Below are 18602 nucleotides of genomic sequence, written 5' to 3' on the forward strand. Positions count from 1 at the left end.
AGATGTCATGCTATAGTCAGAGTTGCGCTCGAAGTCTAAGAACTGAGGTTTTGTCTTCTTGCTCTTGTGGGATGATTTCTCCCTGAAGGCTCCTGTCAGGCCTGCCCTACTGGTTCAGAAGACTCAGAATATGCATAAATTGCACAAAGCAGTACAGGAAACAGATCTAAGGGAACAGTTCCCTTCACCCCATCCCATCCCCAGTTGGTACGTGAAAAAAAAAAAAAACTTGGAAAGGCAAAAACTTCATAAATACACTTAAAATAGAATGGCTTCTATGTAAATGTTAGGAATTATATTTTCCTTACAGATCAAAGACTATCTTTTCCTCCTGATATGCCACCTACTTGTAACACATCATGTTTCAATATTTAATTGACTTCTTGATTGATTATTGCTAAGGAGCCAGTAGGTTTGTCCAAATTCTGCTATTGACTCAATAATCTTACACAAGTCTTTTTTTTCTAGTATTATTACAAGCAATTCCAGAAAGAAACAGTTCATGGAATGGATTACACTCCAAATGTTTTATCAAAGCCTTGCATAATCACCTGCATCAGTATCACCTGGGGAGCATCTTTAAAATACTGATTTCTGGGCCCCACCTAAGACTTACTGCCTGGAGGTGGGCTGTAGAAGTAACAGGTAACAAACTCCTCCAGGTGATGATGCTATACACTGAAGCAGGAGGACAACTGGTATATACAGTATGCTTTCCATTATTGCAAATATGAAAGTAAAATAATTAGAAGAAAATACTGGTGAACTTTAATTGAAATTCAGGAAGTAGAAGCCTATAACAGCATTTATCTTTTTAAGTATGAACTTTTAAAGGAAAAGGTTGACAGGTTTATATATAAAATTTTAAAGATTCATTTTAACAAAGACAAGATAAAAAATCAAGGGGGGGAGCTATATAAGATGCATTTTTCTTGACGGAGCACCATCAAGAAAATGTTTGGCCATGCATTCACTCCTTCCAATATGAATAAAATATATTAAAGTTCTCCTGTGATCAGCTCAGAAAACAATGAGCCATCCCTGTCCTCTTTGGCTTTTTAAAAATTTTTTCACTGTGTGATGCCATTTGGGGGGAGTGTTCATGTCACCAGCCCATTCTCCAAAGTTATGGCAGCCTGATGGATGCTGGTCAGGCTGGAGTGAGATGAAGGTCCAGGAACTCACTTGCCAGCATTATAAGATGGGATGAATCCAGTGCACTGGCACTGAGGTTTGGAACTGGGGCAGGATGTGGAAGGGCTCCCCCAAGGCACATCCCTCTCCAGGGTGGTCTGACTTTGGTTTCTGTGCTCCAGCCTGCAGCAGGCACAGACTCTTCTAGGCTGAAGGCCAGGCTGTCCTGGACATACATACCTGGAGGACAACGACTGTCCCCATTGCAGGTCAGAGCACTAGACTTCCTTTACCCCCTTTTTCTTTCACAAGGGGGCTTGATGGGAACTTTTGTTTTCACTGTTTGAAAAGCTTTATTTTTTTTATGGAAAGGCATTTTATTTTAAATACAGCCGTGTGTACATGTCAATCCCAAATTCTCAATCTGTCCCTTCCCCCCACCCTTCCCCCTGGTATAACCATAAGTTCATTCTCTAAGTCTGTGAGTCTGGTTTCTAAATAAATTCCTTTGTTTTTAGATTCCGCATTTAAACAATATCATATATTTGTCTTTCTCTGTCTGACTTCACTTAGTATGATAATCTCCATGTCCATCCATATTGCTGCAAATGGCTTTTTTTTCTTTTTTTTTTTTTCTGCAGTACACAGGCCTCTCACTGTTGTGGCCTCTCCCGTTGCGGAGCACAGGCTCCGGACGCGCAGGCTCAGCGGCCATGGCTTATGGGTCTAGCCGCTCTGCGCGGCATGTGGGATCTTCCCGGACCGGGGCACGAACCCGTGGCCCCTGCATCAGCAGGCGGACTCTCAAACACTGCACCACCAGGGAAGCCCTATTTCATTCTTTTTAATGGAGTAATATTCCATTGCATATATATACATACCTCAACATAATAAAGGCCATATATGACAAAACCTACAGCTAATATCATACTCAACAGTGAAAAGCTGAAAGCATTTCCTTTAAGATCAGGAATGAGACGAAGATGTCCACTCTCACCACCTTTATTCAACGTAGTTTTGGAAGTCCTAGCCATTGCAATCAGAGAAGAAAAAGAAATAAAAATAATCCAAATTGGAAAAGAAGTAAAACTGTCACTGTCTGCAGATGACATGGTACTATACATAGAAAATCCTAAAGATGCTACCAGAAAACTACTAGAGCTCATCAATGAATTTGGTAAAGTTGCAGGATACAAAATTAATATACAGAAATCTGTTGCATTTCTATACACTAACAATGAAAGATCAGAAAGAGAAATTAAAGAAACAATCCCATTTACCATCACATCAAAAAGAATAAAATACCTAGGAATTTGCCTACCTAAGGATGGGAACTTTTTAAGGGAAGAAGATAAGACTTCAAAATTCACTAACTGAAGATGTTGGTTTTGATAGCCTTTGGCCAAGCAGTTGCCTGAACTGGATCTGATCAGGTAACTTGGAGTTAAAGCAGGAAGGGCTGACCCTTCTCTCAGTGTCCAGTGAAATAGCTCCCAAAACAATTGGGGTGAAAACGGGGATAGATCTTAGACAAGATCTCTGTCATGCCTCTCCCACCCACCTTGCTCAGACTTCCAGAAGGGCCTCTGTTGTGTCTGGGCCTGTTTGGGTGGTTCTGTAGTGACTTTAGTTCTGTGTGGGCCTGATGCAGTGCTTCTGATGTCTGCATCAGTCCAGACCCAGAGGTAGAGGAGAGAGCCCAGGTAGAGGAAGCTTGCAAAGACATGTGACCCTACAGCTCAGGAGGAAAGGGGTGTCGCCTCCTGTTTGAACAACCCCATGCGCTGTAGTTCTAGCCCACAACTTGGGGGCCATGGCAGTCAAGTTATGAATTGGTACAAAGATGCTTTTGCAGGCATTGATGGTGGAGGAAGCAATGCCATTGTGACCCTTGCTCTTTAGGTCTGTCATCTGAGAAATCATTACCACTTTTTCTGGTTGGGCAATACGGTGAAGATGAAATTCACATTCTTGGGTTTAGGAAGGCAAAGTGGTTATGTATATGACCTTAGAGTCAGATAAACTTGAGTTCCAATATGGACTCTTCCCCTTATAGTACGTGACCTTGCATAAATCTTTTCTTGGAGACCCATGGGGTGTCCGGACATAAAACTCTTAGATCAAAAATAAAGTTTCCTTTCCATTACCATCATTGCTGTTATCATCATAATTATCATCATCATCACCATTATGATCAAGGGATAGTACTGAGTGAATAACCAATGGATTCCTGTTGGGCACAGGTGTCATACTGTGAAGGATTGTAACAATCACTGGCGAAGCCTTGGAAATCCATCATCTGAAATGGTGGACCCAGTATAATCAGAAAACACTGGCTAGAATTGGATTCTCTGCTTATAAGAAGTGTGAGGCCAGATTGGTTCATTCATCTGTAAAATGAGTATAACCCACAAGACTGTAGTGGGAAATAATGCAGAAAACTATGAAATTCCTGGCATATAATGGCTTTCAGAGAATGTTAGCTCTTTGATCATCATTATCATCCGTGTTGTCATTATCATTGTCATCATCATTATCATCAGATAATGCTGAGATAATACTCAAATAGGAACCCCAAAAGTCTGTGCTCGTTCCTTTCATCCAACCTTCTCCCTTGCCTAAAAGAAACAAAGTACAAACAAAGTACATGAACTAAATGGAAAAACTTTCATTCATTTGGAATTATAAAAGAAATAATTGAATTCTATATACATTTACATCATATATGAACTCTGGTGCCATTTCTGTATTGTAGGATGAGAAAAAGTTCCCTTCACATTTCCATTTTATTTAGTTGCCAGAAAATGTGAAATCATGAGGAAAGTCTTGCTGTCAGGAATGACAAAATATAATCTAGAAATATATCATTGACACGGAAAGTTGCTCCTTACATACTGTTTTGTGAAAAAGCCAGCTGCAAAACACAAGCACAGGTTAAGGATAAATATCAAAATATTTGAAGTGAATATTTCTAGATGGTGTTATTACAGGAAATTTATAACGTCATCTTTATCCTTCTCTCTGTTTCCAATTTTAACATTTTCAATGAGCATGTTCAGTTTTTATAATTAGAAAAAAAAGTCGTGAAGGTGAAAATAGTATAATTCTGTTCCTCCTTTCTCTTTAGCTGAAATAGGGGCTGTTGGATCTTGCAGTTCCTCATTTGCTTTCTGTTCCCTCTTACTTCTGAGGAGAACCTGGCATAAGTGTCAGAACTCTGTGGGTCCTGGCTGAGAGGCTTCCCCTCTCTATGCTACCTCCTTGCCACTCTCCCTTGTCAGCTAAATTTGTGCTGGATTCCTGTCTTTGGTCACAAGGTGGCATTTCATAATTACTTTCTAAATATTCTCCCATTTAAATGATCTTATTTTTCAAAAATAAAATAGCAATAAACAAAAATTTCAAAGAACATTATGAAAATGATTCCTAATTCTGCTTTAAAAATGTACAGGTATAGCAAAATATTGGAAGGATATACACTCAGTTGAATTTGCTAGAGACTCACAAATTTAATTTCATTTATTTATTCATTCAACAAATACTTACTGGTTGCCAACTATGTGTCAGCCAAAATCAATTTATCCATCTCAGACTTTTCTCCTGAGACTCTGTTTTCAACTGCCTGCTGATACTGACCACTTGGACTAAGATAAACATTATCCAACAATATGGGCATAACCCTACATAGACACATACTCATCACTTTTAGCCAGTTTATCCCTTAATCCTGGAGGCTCACCATGTAAAGTGGAGAACGTATGAAAAAGCAGGAAAAGTAAAGGGTTAGAGTCAGAGAAACTTTTGCTGTAATAACCATTTTTTAATTTCAAAACCTTTGTAAGTGATCAAAAGGATTCTTAGTAAGGCAAGAAGTGGATCAATAATATCAAGTTTCAAATGCAAGACATACCTATACTATTTAAAGTTGAGAGTCAAAATCTCCATTATGCATTTGAATACCATTGATTTAGATGATTTCCAAGGCCTGCTTCTTTTTTCCCCAATGTTTACTGAGCTCTTGCTAAGTGCCCTGGCCCGTCGTTAGTTCCTGAGACTCAGCAGTGAACAAAACAAAGTTCCCGCCTTCATGATGCTTATATTCTGATTTACACACTTTAAAAAATTGAGGTAAAATTTGCATACAGTGAAATTCACAGATCTTAAGTGTATACTATTGAGTGTAAAATGGGACATTTCCATTACTCCAAAGTTTCCTGTCCTCTTCCCAGTCCCCCTCCCCCCACAAGTACTCACTCGGCTTATTTCTATCAATTTATATTATTTTTATCTGTTGTAGAATCTCAGATAAATGGAATCCTACAGCATGTACTCTTTTGTGTCTAGCACGTCACTCATTTTACTCGATATAATGTTTTTTAGGATTCATCCTTATAGTTGTGTGTATTGGCAGTTGATTCTTTTAAAATCATTGCTGGGTGGTATTCCATAGCGTGAATATACAACAATTTGTTTTTCTATTCAGATGTTCTGGACATATGAGTTGTTTCCATTTTTAATCTATTATAAGCTGTGTTGACTTAAAAGAATGCACAACGTGAAAGTTGTGAGTTAAGTTTTATTTGGGGCAAAATGAGGACTGCAGCTGGGGAGACAGTTTCAGGTAACTGAGAAACTGCTCCGAGGAGGCAAGGCGGGGTATCAGGTTACATAGAAGTTTTGTAAAGAAAACCAGATATCTCAAGTTAAGGAATTTAGTGCTTTTCTGTGTATGGGAAGGTGCAAGAGTCAGGGCTCACTGAAATCATTCCTTTGATATGCACCTCAGCTCTCTGGGGCCAGTATCCTGTGTTTTCAAATCCTGAGTTTCCTCAGGGCTCACAGGCTCACGTTGGAGGGCTGAAATCGTTGATGACTGTGACACCCTTTGTTTGCTGATATGGCAGGAAATATTTCATTTGTAAATATTCCATTCCAGTATCAGCTGCTATGAACATTCTTGTGCAAGTTTCTGGTGCATATATGTTCTTATTTCTCTTGGGTAAATACTCAGCAGTAAAATTGCTGGGGCATAGAAGTAGCAACTGTTTGATTTTATATGAAATCGCTGAAGAGTTTTCCAAATTTCCTGTACCATTTGGTACTCATATCAGCAATGTTTGACAATTTCAGTTGTCTTACATTCTCACCAAAATGTCAATGCCTTGAAAGAAGACTAGAGCACAGTTCTAGATTAAAACAGATTAAAAGACATGACAACTAAATATAATGTTTGACTAAGGACTATAGTTTAGATAATAGTATTATATTGATGCTAAATTTCCTGAATGTGATCATTGTATTGTGGTTGTTTAGGAGACTGTTCTTGTTGTTAGGATACAAAATGTTGATGTATTATAAGGGCTGTGATTAACTTAAAATAGTTCAGCATTGAAAAAAAGATAGAAAAATACATAACAAGAGAGAGAAAGCAATTGGAAAATATTAATTGGTGAGTCTAATCTAGATGAAGGGAATGAGTATATGGGCATTCACTCTACTATTCTTGAAATATTTTGTAAGTTTGAATTTTTTCAAAATAAAAAGTTGGTGGTAGTGGTGGTTGGGGAAAAGACAGAGATATCTGGTCAGTTCTCCAGGAGAAAAGGTGGCGGAATGAGAATCTAGAATCAAGATTGACAAATTTAGTTATCTTCAAGCATGAGGTATGTCGACTAAAGAAAAACAACCTAAACTTTGTGAGCTATGTTTTATTCGGGGACCTTACTGAGGACTATAGCCCAAGAGACAGCCTCTCAGATAGCTATGAGGAACCGTTCTGAAGAGGCAAGGGAGGAGCCAGGATATATAGGAGTTTTTGCTGACCCTCCCCCAGAAAACATGTAGTGGAACGAGAGATTACTGCTAATCACAACAAAACAAGACAAAATAAAACCAGACATTTCAAGTTAAAGATTTTACTTTCCTATGTATGGGAAGATGCACGAATCTGGGCTCATTGAAATTATTCCTTAGATATGTATCTTAATTATCTAGGGCCTATATCTTGTTTTTCTTTTCCATCCTGAATTCTCCTCAGGGTGCACTGTTAGGGGGTGGCTGCACGTGGCTTGCTGGTGGCAACATTCTTTGTTTACTGAAATGACAGGTAACATTCTTTGTCCACAGGTGATAGGTTATGCAAACAACTTTAGAGGAACACAAAGACAGGGACAGCAGGCTGAACTCTGCTTCTGCAAATAGTGTAAGAAATCGTTCCATAGGCCAGCTTGTTGGGACAGACCACCACATGTCACCAAAACTTTTTTGTGAGAGTTAAAATAGTAATATCTACACACCATGAATATGATCAGACTCCTGTGGGAGGAAGAGAGTTAGGGACTTGAGAGCATTTAAGTATCCAGTTAAAGTGAACTAGGAGCAACATTAGGATTAAGACAAAAAGAAGAATGTAGTTTAATTAGAAAAACCCATAGTACTGTATCAGATCTTGATGTGGACAGACTATGTGAGCTGCTTTGCCAGCAGTGAAAGTATCAAAAAAAGAGAGTCACAGGGATCAACGTTGGCCCTGTCCCATTCAGTCACCATCCAGTGCAGGAGGAAAGCAGTGGTCTGGAACCCCAGAGTAAGTGTTCAGAAAGTGAGTGGAAGGAAACATAAGAATGCTAGGAACGGAGTAACGGTGTGAAGATGTAGCAAGGATGGACGTAGAGCAAAAGAATCCAAAGCAAGAGTACTGTATTCCGTATTTACACAAGGGCTAAAAGTGCAACTGGATTCAGACTAGAAATATACCAGAGCTATAGTATAGTGGTCTCTCAAGACATAAAGTTGCCTCCCAAGAGCCACATTTTACTCTCATCTTCTAAACATTACACAAATGGCGTTCATCTCCAGTAACAGCTAAAAGTTGATATGAGAATACACGAAAATGTTCTTTACACATCAGGTTCTTCTTATCTTTGAGAATTCTGCAAAAGCAGAATGAGAATTTCCCAAAGAGATGCTGATTTCATAGGCCTGTTTTAAGGATTATTAAATGTGACATCTTCCTGTATGGAATTCAGGAATCATCCTTTTACGGGATGGGGCAATGCTTCAGGTAGGAAGTGTGAAATAAAATTCATATTTTATGGTAAGACAAGAAAAATTTAAACATAAAAAATTTTCTCTGCCCTTTGGCCTCCTCTCTCCCCTCTACTGTGCATTGTGTATCTATATTATGCATTGACCAAACCTCCTCATCAGCAGAAATACCTGCTCATCCATAAAGAGCAACATTCTCCTAGCACCAATAAGACAACTCTTTAAAAGATAACATTCCTTCTTGATCTTGTAAGGGGCCATGACAACCCAAGATCCACTACTCACTTTGTACACTTTGATCTGTCAATAATACGTCATTTCATGTACAGCCCTTTGTCTCAAAAACATATAACCGCGCTTTGACCTCTTATGGGTGGAACAGTTCTCAGAGCTTTCTGAGAGGCTGTTCCCGAGTTATAATCCTCAATTTGGTTTGAATAAAATTTTCCATTTCTTTCTTAGAGGGACTGATTAATTTTTCGTTGAAAGGAGAACAGAAGGGAGGCTGTTACAGTAGTTTAAAGGAGGATAAGCAGCAGGTGTTGGTGACTGATTGCATGGGGACACTAGGAGAAAGTCTGGTGTGGGGAACTGGCTGAATCCTGGTGCCATTAATTTAGCTATAGACCCCAGAGAGAGATTTTGGGTGTGGAGAGAGAAGAAGTGAGAAAACACTTTGCTCAGGGTAGGACATTTAGGTGGAAAAGTCCAAAAGGAAGTTAGATAAAATAATATGGAGCTCAAAAGAGAGATATAGGCTAGAGACACAGATTTAGGAGTCAATGCTTATATGAAAGTAAACATCATAAGATTATTTGAACATTGTGGTAAGCTGAACAATGTTCCTCAAAGATATCCAGGTCTTAAATCCCTGGAACAGGTGAATTTTACCTTATATGGTAAAAGGGACTTTGCCGATGTGATTAAGTTAAAGATCTTGAGATGGGGAGATTATCCTGGATTATTCAGGTGGCCCCTAAAATGCAATTGCAAGTGTCCTTATGAAGGGAGGCAAAGGGAGAGCTGACTTCAGAAGATGAAAAGGCAATGTGATAATGGAAGCAGAAAGTATAATAGTGCAACTACAAGCCAAAGACAGCAGGCAGCCAACTAAAAGCTGGAAGAGGAAAGCAATGGGTTCTCCCCTGGAGCCCTCAGAAGGAACCAGTCCTGCCAACACCTTTAGTTTAGTCCTGTAAAACTCAAACTTTGGAGTTCTGACCTCCAGAACTTTAAGAGAATATATTTCTGTCATTTTAAGCCTCTAAGTTTGTGGTAATTTGATACTGTAGCAATAGGCAACTAATATAAACATTTTGAGAATGAAAAAAAGGTCTAGAAAGAACTGTAAGGTATACCAATATTTCAGGGGGCTTACAATATAGCTTACTGGCTATGACCACAAGTGGTGGTGTCAAACTGATCTGGATTCAAATTCAGCTCTACACTTAAGAGATGTGTGACCTTGGGCAAGTTTTTAAAACTATATACCTAAGTTTCCCTGTCTGTAAAATTGGGACAATAACACTATACCTCAAAGGACTTTTGTGAGGGTTAGAGGTGAATAGGCAACTAATGTACCTGGTACATAGCAAATACTTCATAGATGGTAGTTTTGGAGAGCCACATGTGTAAGCATGATTTATAGCTATTATTGTGTAGTTAATAAATGTTTTAATGTGGAGATGAACCAAAACTCAATGTTATTTTTTAGAGGAGTTGTATTAGCTTGTCCAGCTCAGTTTAGCAATGTAAGAGACTATATGAGGCTTGATGCCAAGGCCTGCACTGTTAATAAAGAATGCATCCATCTGGACTGCCGTACGTGTATATGCGTGTTGCATACATATATACATTTGGGAACAAACAGGTAAAAATGCAGTTTGTTGAGGATATGAGATGGCAGAAACATCTTTTTCTACTTTAATAGTTACTTGATGACTGTGATAATAACACCACATTTTCTGTTAAGGTCTCTCTCCTCCCTGATCCCCTTAAAATTTTCAGGTATCATTTACATGCAAGTGAATTATGGTTACAAAGTTGATAAGTTATGATAAGTTACCTCTTTGGAAGAGCATAAACTCAAACTGTTTTTCAAATCCCTTGATTCTTTCTAAAGTTTCTAAAGTAGAACTTAAAACAACCAATGACCAAGAAATGGGAAAAGAATAATGTTAAAATTGAATCTGGAGCTGGAGGAATGTTAACAATCTTAAAAAAAAAAACAAAACAAAAAACATTTTCTCCTCCCAAATAAAAAATAGCTTTATTGTATTTATGATTTCAAAAAGAAACTATGCAGAAAAATCTTGAGAATTAGTAAAAATCACACTTTAGATCCCTGCCACCTTGCATGACAAAAGCAAGTTACTTGGTAGGCATTGGTGGCTGGGGGGAAAGGTAGGAGGAGGGAGGGAGGTGGCAGGAGAGGCAGAGGACAGAAAAGCAGAAAAGGCCAAGGCCTGGTGGGAGTAAGGATGGGAAGTGGATGGAGACCTTCATTAAAAACCAGAGAAGTGGAAACTCCAACCTCAGGCTGTGATGTCACTTGTAGCTCCTCAGATTGGTGAGGACTAGAATGAATGACAGGGCAGTGCGCCGTCGGGGCTCCCCATACAGATGGGTGTAAGGAGGGGCGCGGTCTCTGTGAGTGTGTATGTGGCAGGAGTGTGGTGGGAGTTCCTGATGCACAGCCTGCCGGCTGAGAGGTGGGTGGGGGTCCTCGGAGCCAGTTGAGGGGGGTGGGGCGGTTGGCAAGCTCGGTAATGACGCGAGGACCTCCTGTGACCAGGAGCCAAGGTGTGCATAAGTCCCTCTAGTTCAGGTCTTTTTCTCTGCAGTACTCACTCCCCTTTTCCATCGAGTGAGGCTGGCATCTGGCCAAGAGAGGGAGGGGGATGAACATACTTCCTCAGAACAAAGCAGGTCTGTGTGAGCAATTAGACCAGGAACTCTGCGTTGATGGTGGCATGAGTGGGTGCGTGGAGGCGAAGGAAGGCAAAGAATGAAGTCGGTCTGGGCCTGTTTCATCGACACCTCTTTAACCTTTTGGAACAAAAATGATGGGCCTTGGGATGGAAGGAAGGGCTGGAGAAGAAGGGTCAGGAGGGAAGGAGGGAACACAGAGACTTGGGAATAGTTTGGAAATAATCCTTTGATTTTACAGCCTGTCTACAGGGAAGCGGTGGATAAACACGGAGATGAGCCTTGAAATTAAGAGGGAGGAGGTAAAACAAATGATTATCTAGGGGCGCACAGTGCATTAACAAAGACTAAGAAATCATTAAAACGAATTCCCTACTCCAATAAGGTGGGTATTTCATGGCTGGGGGTGGGGGCGAGGCAGGGCGGGGAGAGGGAGATTTGAGACTTGGAGAGATGGTGTAGGCCAGTCTTAAAGGAGACCCTTGTCTAGTGTACTGGTCTGTTCACCAAGCACTGCCATACCACACTGTCTCTCATCTGTCTGCAGGTCCAAATGTCCATTAGCTGTGTCTCAGTCCAAGAGGAAAAAAGGAGGAGGAAACTGCTTGGGATTGGGGCAGGTAGGTATGACACAGTGCCCTGGACTGGAGCCCCTGGTGCTGGTGGGCTGAAGGAGTGGATATGGCCCAGGCCAGAACGTAACTAGGACTTCACACTGCTCCTACTTGCCCCTCAGTCAGTAAAAGAAGACTCATAGAAAGAACTAAAGGGGAAATTGTTGAAAGAGACTGAGGGAATCTAGAGGTGCCCTTTGGGTATGGGAGAAAGGCAAGAAAGAACCTGAAGAGAACAGAGGAGTGAATTACAGGATGAGAGATACATTTACACCCCTTACTTGATTCAAGAAAGTAGATGGATGATGGAATGAACAACACAATAGAAAAGTGTCTGGAAGAGACAAAAAAGATTAAGAAATAAATTCAGAGTAATGCATTGGAAGCAACGACAGTTCAGGAAGCAGCCATATCCGATTTAATGCTTTTTGCCTTCAATTCTTTTTTTTCCTATATAATTAGAGCCTGACTTTTATTTTTGGTGGCATTCTCTAGTTATAACTGTGCTCATCTTACTTTTGAACTTTTGATGGTACTGGTTTTATTTTTTTAATTTATTTTTTATTGAAGTATAGTTGAATTACAATGTTGTGTTAATTACTGCTGTACAGCAAAGTGACTCAGTTATACATATATATATATACATTCCTTTTCATATTCTTTTCCATTATGGTTTGTCACAGGATATTGAATATAGTTCATTGTGCTATACAGTAGGACCTTGTCATTTATCCATTCTATATATACCAGTTTGCATCTGCTAATCCCAAACTCCTGCTGCTACCTTCTTCCACCCTTTCCCCCTTGGCAACCACCAGTCTATTCTCTTTGTCCCTGATTCTGTTTCCGTTTCATAGATAGGTTCATTTGTGTCATATTTTAGATTCCACATATAAGTGATATCATATGGTATTTCTCTTACTGACTTACTTCACTTAGTATGGTAATCTCTCATTGCATCCATGTTGCTGCTAAAGGCATTATTTCATTCCTTTTTTTTTTTTTTTCGGTACCCGGGACTCTCACTGTCGTGGCCTCTCCCGTTGCAGAGCACAGGCTCCGGACGCGCAGGCTCAGCGGCCATGGCTCACAGGCCCAGCTGCTCCACGGCATGTGGGATCTTCCTGGACCGGGGCACGAACCTGTGTCCCCTGCATCAGCAGGCAGACTCTCAAACACTGCGCCACCAGGGAAGCCCTATTTCATTCCTTTTTATGGCTGAGTAGTATTCCATTGTACTTACGTACCACATCTTCTTTATCCACTCATCTGTTGATGGACATTTAGGTTGTTTCTATGTCTTGGCTATTGTGAATAGGGCTGCTGTGAGCATAGGGGTGCATGTATCCTTTTGAATTATACTTTTGTCTGGATATACGCCCAAGAATGGGATTGCTGGATCATATGGTAATTCTATTTTTAGTTTTCTGAGGAACCTCCATACTGTTTTCCACAGTGGCTGCACCAACTTACGTTCCCGCCAACAGTGTAAGAGGGTTCCCTTTTCTCCACACCCTCTCCAGCATTTGTTATTTTTAGACTTTTTAATGATGGTCTTTCTGACCCACGTGAGGTGGTACCTCATTGGAGTTTTGATTTGCATTTCTCTAATAACTAGCAATATTGAGCATCTTTTCATGTGCCTATTGGACATCTGTATTTCTTCTTTGGAGAAATGTCTCTCTAGGTTTTCTGCCCATTTTTTGAGTGAGTTGTTTGTTTTTTTGCTGTCAAGTTGTATGAGCTTTTTGTATACTTTGGAAATTAAGCTCTTGTCAGTCACATCGTTTGCAAATATTTTCTCCCATTCTGTAGGTTGCCTTTCATTTTGTTTCTGGTTTCTTTTGCTGTGCAGAAGCTTGTAGTTTGATTAGGTCCCATTTGTTTATTTTCATTTTTATTTTTATTGCCTTGGGAGACTGAGATGGTACTGGTTTTAGATGTTCCTGTTATTAGCAGTATCTCATTGGATTTTGTCTTGTGATTCTATATGCAAGTTTGCATTTTAGTAGGGGATTTTTTTCCAATTTTCACAGAAAAAAAGTCATTATATATTGTACTGTGAATAAAGGAGGCTGAAAAGTAGTGTGTGTGTGTGTGTGTGTGTGTATCAACTGACTTGTTATTTTAATAATTTTCACTTTTTTATTTTTAAACATTTTATTATTTTTGTGACACAAGTAAAACATGTTCTCAGGAAAATGAGAAAATACAGATATGCAAAAAATACAAAAAATGTTTTTCTCTCCACTTTAATATTTACCCAGATAGGTACTGTTGCTTGGGCCCTGATGCATCATACATACAAACACAAAGTTATTTTAACTTACAGGCACCTCCTATCCATGATGAATGCATTGGGGGCTAGGGAGGTGGGGAAGCAATTAAATTTGAGCAACAGGCACCACACTATAGTGAGGATTGCTCCTGCTTTGCCACTCTGACATGCATAACTCTGTCTGCCTGACTGTTTCATTAAGTTCAAATCATTATATTTTCTCCTATTAAGGCCACTCTTCCAGGTCAGGAGGCTTATCTGAACTTTTTCATTTTATAGAGGCCCACTAAGTTCAAGCTGGAACATTACACTCCTTACTCTCACACAATCTATATCCCACAAATCAATCTATAAGGCTAAGTACTGTGTTAAGTATCATTATTTCCCATATATTGTGCCCAGTTAAAACAAAGATATCTTTTGTCATCTTGGTCTCCTAAGTGCCTACTAAGGTACCTTACTATCTAGATATCTTACACATATTAAACACCCCATCAAGGCAGGAATGTACCACTCCTACCTACCTTGGGATCAATTTTTAAAAGGCCCTTTCCTTTGATATTTGGCTTTTGTTCTTGTTCTTTTTATTGGGTTGAATGTTTACCATAATTTCACCACAACTATTACAACTAGTGCAATAGTGGAGTACTGCAACCTCCATCTCCCTTTCCAGAAGTTCATGCTGTTTGGTGGACCAACAAATGTGCTTGGAAAATTCCTGCTTAGAAAAGCATAGTGAAAAGATAGTACATAATGTCATTTTATTGGTTCTCAGGGCTGTCCTGACTGACTGCTTATGAGACAAGTGCTTCATACTTGTAACCTTCAATCTGTTTCTTCTGTCTGTCTTGGGCTCCATTATAACCCTGATGCCTAGAGGAGTGGTTCTCAAACCTTAGAGCACATCATAATCACCTGGCAGACTTGTAAACACAGATGGTTGAGGCCTACCCCCAGAGTTCTGATTCAGTATGGAGCGGGGCATGAGAATTTGCAATTTTAACAAGTTCCTAGGTGATGCTGCTGGTCTGGCCATTACACTTTAAGAACTACTGACCTAAAATAGTAATTGGTAGGTACTCAATAAATTTGTTGAATAAATTAATGAAATAAATTAATCTTAACAATAACTATTTGAAATACATTAGAATTACTTTTTACAAACAGGACACCTGAGGGACAAAGGAGTTAAGTGAATTGTGCAAAGTAAGAACTGAACCCAATTTGCCTATATCTAAAGTCACGGTTCTTAACAACTATGTCTTGCTGTGTCCTCTGGGCCAATTTAATGTTTTTAACTTTAGGATATTAGAAAAGTTATTACCATACTCTAGTCTTTGAATGTTTTTCCTATTAGCATGTTCAAATTTTCTTTTCCTTTTCTTTTTCTCCTATAAGCATGTATTATTACTGTAATCAGAAAATTCCATAAAGAATATTATAAATGCCTTAAAACAAAATAACATCATAAAGCATGTTAAAATACATATAAACAATGCAATGCAATGCAATATTTACAACATGTATTATAGATTTGGAGTTAATCATATTTGAGTGGCTCTAACAACTCAATAGCAAAACGGACTCAGGATATGAATGGGAAATTCACAGTAAGGGAAGCATAAAGGGCCAATAAACAAATGGAAACTCAACTAACAACAGAAAAATTACAAACGAAAACAAAAGAAATCCTTCTTTTGTCTAATCAAATCAGAAAAGATTAAAAAGGTTGATAAGATTCTGTGCTTGCTTGGGTGTCAGTAAATAGAACTATTATATGCTGTGGGTGGGAGTAATATATAAGCACAACCTTTATGGAGTGGGGTTTGTATACAGATGTCAATTAGAACAATAATGATAATATTGAAATTTGAAAACAACACAAATACCCATGAGTAGAGGATTGGCTCAATACATTATGATACACATAATTAAAGGAATACAGGCATACCTTGGAGATATTTTTGGCTCGGTTCCAGACCACCACAATAAAGGGAATATTGCATAAAGTAAGTCACACTGGTTTTCCAGTGCATATAAAAGTTATGTTTAGGGCTTCCTTGGTGGCGCAGTGGTTGAGAGTCCGCCTGCCAATGCAGGGGACACGGGTTCGTGCCCTGGTCCGGGAAGATCCCACATGCCGCGGAGGGGCTAGGCCCGTGAGCCATGGCCGCTGAGCCTGCGCGTCTGGAGCCTGTGCTCCGCAATGGGAGAGGCCACAACAGTGAGAGGCCCGCGTACCGCCAAAAAAAAAAAAAGTTATGTTTACACTGTACTGTAGTCTGTTAAGTGTGCAATAGCATTATGTCTAAAAAAAAGTACCTACCTTAATTTAAAAATACTTTATTGCTAAAAAAATGTAAACCATCATTTGAGTCTTCATTGCGTTGTAGTAGTAACAGCAAAGGTTACTGATCACAGATCACTATAACAAATATAATAATAATGCAAACGTTTGAAATATTGCAAGAATTACTAAAATGTGACGGAGACATGAAGTGAGCAAATGTTAGAAAAATAGTGCCAGTAGACTTGCTTGATGCATGTTTGCTTCAAACCTTCAGTTTGTAAAATAAGTAGTGTCTTCAAATCGCAGCAAATTGAGGTATGCCCCAGTATAGATGTAAATGTGTGAATGTATTGATATATATGTGTGAGTACCTATGTCTGTGTGTGTATGTATACACATACCAATATTGTCTAATTCTTTCCACTCTAATTCTAATTCACTCTAATTCTTTCTCCCAGAGAGCCTAGGAGCCCAGCACCCCAATAGCAATAAGCACACCTAGTATCCATATCTTGTCTTCTAAATACCATTATTCAATAAAAAGAACAAGAATTCCTTGGAGAAATGTTTGATTACATGGATGGGGCAGGTAAAGAACACAATGGGCCTGGAACATTTTGCTGTGCCAGAAAGCAAAGTGCTCAAAAAATGATGGGGGGAGGCATACCAAAAGGACACAGAGGTCAGTCTGAAGAGGCTCCTCACAAACCTGATAGGATAGAAAGAAAATACTACAGCAACATTTCTGTGACATTCCTGCCAAAGATGCATAACCTGAATCCACTCAAGAAGAAATATCAGGCAAACCCAAATTTAGGGGCAATGTAAAAAATAACTAAACTATAACGTCATGAAAGTCATGACTTGAGGGCATACTTTATACTGAAGGATAATAGACATGACAACTAAATGCAACCAGTGATTCTGAACTGGATCCTTTTGCCATCGTTAGAATAACTGCTAAAAATCCACTGGGGTCTGAGTTTAGATGGTAGTAATGTATCAATGTTAATTTCTGATTTTGATAATTGTATTGTGGTTATGCTGGAAAATGTCTGTGTTTGTGGAAAATGTGCACTAAAGATGCTTGGGGTTATGTTCATTTTCTACTGCTGTGTAATATATTACCATGAACTTTGCAGATTAAAACAATGCCTTTTATTAGCTCACAGTTCTGTAGGTCAATAGTCTGGGAGGGCTTGACTAGTTCTCTGCTTAGAGTCTCACGAGGCTGAAATCAAGGTGTTGGCTGTCCTGGGCTCTTATCTGGAGGATCAGGGGAAGAAGCCCCTTCAAAGCTCATTCAGGTTGTTTGCAGAATTCAATTTTTTTGCAGTGATAGGACTGATGTCCCCATCTCCTTGCTTGCTTTTGACAGGGGGTTGCTGTCAGCTCCTAGAGGTTTCTCTCTGTCCTTGCACTTGACCCCTGTCATCTTCAGACCAGCAATGGTGATGCATCCAAGCTTTATCATGCTTCCAATTTCTCTCACTTCCCTTCTGCCAACAGTCATATAAAAGTTTCTCCTTTTGAAGGGCTTGTGTGATTAAATTAGCCCCACCTGAATAATCTCGCTTTTGCCATATATGTAACATAATGGTAGGAGGTGAAAGACATAGGGGCCCTCTTCAAATTCTGCATACCATAAGATTAACGGGGCATCAGGCTGGCATTACTCTCAAATAATTCAGGGAAAAAAATTCTCTGTACTGTTTTTGCAATTTTTCTCTAAGTTTGTGATTTTTCTTCAAGTTAAAAAATTAAAAGTAAACATAAAGATTTAAACAGTGCTGTTCTGGTTCCAAGTAAGATAGAATAGGCACATTCTAACTTTCTGTAGCACTGAACACAGTTGTGAAAAACCAGACAGAATGTGTGGTGCAGCTATTTGAGTTCTCTGTAAAGGAAACATTAAATGGCAGATGTATTGGGAAAGAACCAGAATCCAAAGTGCCATCAAACTGATAGATTTAAACAAGACCCAAAATCTAGTAACATGATATTCAATGTCCCATATACGAACCAAAATTACTCAGCATATAAGAAACCATGAAAATCTCAAAAAGCATGGGGAAAGACAGTCAACAGACACCAATGATGGGATGACAGATGCTGTCTGTAAATATTTGCTAGCCTTTAAAGCAACTATTATAAAAATGCTCAAAAGAGCCATCACTCTTGAAAAACTAATTAAAAATGAAATTATCAGCAAAGAAATAAATATGAAAAAGAACTTAATGTAAGTTTTAGAACTGCAAAATGCAATAACTAAATTTTAAAACTGACATGATGGATTCAATGGAAGTATGGA

At 39.1% G+C, this 18602-nt stretch overlaps 1 protein-coding gene across 1 annotated transcript in view; it reads left to right on the forward strand.

Moving 5' to 3' along the window:
• LOC132512911 (nuclear RNA export factor 3-like) overlaps positions 1-18602 on the forward strand; it is a 482492-nt gene that overhangs the window by 417432 nt on the left and 46458 nt on the right. The window lies entirely within an intron of this gene.

The sequence above is a fragment of the Lagenorhynchus albirostris genome, chromosome X (assembly GCF_949774975.1).
Source record: "Lagenorhynchus albirostris chromosome X, mLagAlb1.1, whole genome shotgun sequence".
NCBI classification, from domain to species: domain Eukaryota; kingdom Metazoa; phylum Chordata; class Mammalia; order Artiodactyla; family Delphinidae; genus Lagenorhynchus; species Lagenorhynchus albirostris.